We start from the raw sequence: 2,962 nt of genomic DNA, 5'->3' as shown, positions 1-2,962 counted from the left end.
TTTCTCTTTTTCTTTTAAAGATTCTGGGGTTTTAAAGAAACCATAGCTTATGGAGAGCAAGGTGGGACTCCCCCTATAATCCCAGGAAAATGCCAGGACTGGGTGGTGGGCTTTCTCTTTTAATCTAACAAAATAATTAATGGGGGGAAACGGCGCTTATCACCACTCTCAAACTTTTCCGCAGACATCTTCCCTGTGGTAAACACTTAAAACAAAGATCCATTTTCTGGCTGGCTGATTTGTTTGTTTGTTTTGAAAAATCTTTGCCTCTCTGGAAAGCATGTTTGTCCTAGAATGTAGTATTTTTGCCAAAGTCCCACACTGAGGACTGCTCCTCAGGATGGCCTCATACAGAATGTGTGAATTTCCATCATCAGCTAAAATGTGAACTTGAACAATAGACAGTTGGCTCCCCTCCAGTCCTAAATAAAGCTGTGTGAGAGCTATGTAGAATTCTCCCTGCATCCATGGGGGGAGGCGGGGCAGACAGCTTACAGTTATTCCGATGCTATTTAGAGACTCCCTTCTTAAGAAAAATTCACCCCTCTCACCTGCACTGAAGAACTCTATTCCCAAAGTGACCTCTACTCACACTGTACTTGTGGGTCCCAGGCAGCCATGTGGCAAATGGGATGTGTTCCCTGTGGGCCCAGATGTAGACTCTACACTTGTAAGTTTCAATTTCCACCGGGAAATTCCTATCCACTTGGTTCTTTTCTAAAATGAGCTCAGCCTAATTTTGTGAAATGTCTAGACTACTCTGTGATTGTTCCTTTGGTTTTCTTTTTCTTTCTACTTCTACCGAGTACCGTCACATTCCACAGTTCTGGACTTTTCCTCCTGCTCTCCTTCTTCAAAGCAAACACCAGCTGGTGGAAGGATTACTTTTGATTCACGTCGCTGTCATTTATTGTAGAGTTTCAGCTACTGTGCTTGGGGCGGGGTTTATTTAAGGTGAACCAGATCAGATGTTTGCCCTATCTTACGATCCCTAACATCTTCCTGATTTTCCAGCCTGCACCTTCAACTGCAGCAGGACCTCTCCATCTCGAGGTCCTAGAATTTTCTCATGTTCCAATTCCTCACCCATTCCCTAAGCTGATTCTTTCCGATGATTTTCCAGTTCTGTGTCAGGGATGCCACCATCCTTTCAGTCACCCGTCCGTGTTGGCAAATCTTTAAGCTTGGCCTTAGTCCTTTCGTGACATATGCAGCTGTCTTGCCACTCCTTGTCATCTATCCAAAGCACCTTGTCATCTATCATGGGACTCTTAAGAAAACCCTGGCTGCCCGTTAGGTCGGCTTTCAAGGTCCCCCACATACAGACTACCTAACCTCTAAAGCTTCCTGCCCAATCACCCTGCACTGATGTCCCATGCCAGCTGATTGACTTTATGCATACTTTCACTTGTTCTTTTTCTCTTCATGATCCACCCTCCCCCCACCTCCAGTCGTTTGCTCTTTCACTCCTGTTCACATAGCTTAGTTTGTTCTTAGAAAGCTCGGCTCAAGTCTGACTTGTTGTCTGAAACCTTCCCAACTATGTCAGCTCTCTGTGATTCCTCTCTTACCTAGACCCGTCAGCACTTGCCTTCATTTGGATTGCTACGTGTTACCGACTGGGTGTCTCTGTCCGCCCCCCAAATTCATACTCTGAAGACCCAGCTTCAGTGTGATGGTACTTGGAGAAGGGTCTTTGCCAGGCAGTTGTGCTTAGGTTAAGTCCTAAAAATGAGTTCACAAAGGGATTAATGCCCTTATAAGGAGAAAGAGAGGGAAGAGGAGGAGAGGGAGAGAGAGACAGAGAGAGAGAGAAAGAGAATGAGAGAGATCTTTTTCTCTCCACATGCATACATGGAGGAAAGGCCATGGGAGGACACAGAGAGAAGTGGTTGTCAACCAGCCAGGAAGCGGGCTGTGCCCGGGAACTGAATTGGCCTACCCCTCCATCTTGAACTTCCAGCCTCCAGAACGGTGCGAAGTAAGTGTCTATTGTTTAAGCCACCCAGTCTATGGCATGTTGTTATAGCCACCAGAGCTGACTAAGCCACTACAGTTATAGTCATTTGACTATCGATTCTACCACCTACTTCTTTGCTCACCTTTTCCAGCCGCCCTGGTGTCCTGGTTGTTGATGGAACACATTCAGCAAGTTTCTGCAGGAGGGAGGGCTTTTGTGCTCACGGTTCCCTCTGCCCGGGACACTCCTCCTCAGGGTACGCATATGGTTCGCTCCCACACTTCCTTTAGGTTTCTGCCCAACTTTCATCCCTCACCATTTTTGCTAAAATAGCAAACACTATTAATATCTCTCCCCGTATATTGCTATCCTTTTCTTTACAGTGTTTTCAGCACTTGGCAGTAGATTATTAGTTATTTGCTCCTCTATTGAGTATCTCCCTCACTGGAACGGGGACTCCATGCGGGCAAGGATTTTGCCTACCTTGCTTGTTACTCTCTTCCCCGTGCTTGATTAACGTCTGGCACGTAGCGACGCTCAATAAATATTTGTTGAACAAGTGAATGACTCTTCAGGCCTGCCTCGTTTCTCCAGAGTCAGAAAACCTCTTAAGAACACGGATATCTTACTATTCTTTGTACAGCCAGCACCAAGGAGGGATCCTGTTATGTTGGTTGTCACTGTCCACTCAACTGAAACCACTGCCACTAAGGTCCCCATGGTGGAAAAGATCCATCCTAATCCCGTTTTCTGGCCTTATCGTACCATTTTTAGACCTGTACATTTTTTTTTTAATTTTTTTTTCAACGTTTTTTATTTATTTTTGGGACAGAGAGAGACAGAGCATGAACGGGGGAGGGGCAGAGAGAGAGGGAGACACAGAATCGGAAACAGGCTCCAGGCTCTGAGCCATCAGCCCAGAGCCCGACGCGGGGCTCGAACTCACGGAGCGCGAGATCGTGACCTGGCTGAAGTCGGACGCTTAACCGACTGCGCCACCCA

This window comes from Puma concolor, chromosome F2, assembly GCF_028749965.1.
Source record: "Puma concolor isolate L17-30 chromosome F2, mPumCon1.1.hap2, whole genome shotgun sequence".
Classification (NCBI taxonomy): domain Eukaryota; kingdom Metazoa; phylum Chordata; class Mammalia; order Carnivora; family Felidae; genus Puma; species Puma concolor.
This window is presented reverse-complemented; position numbering follows the sequence as displayed.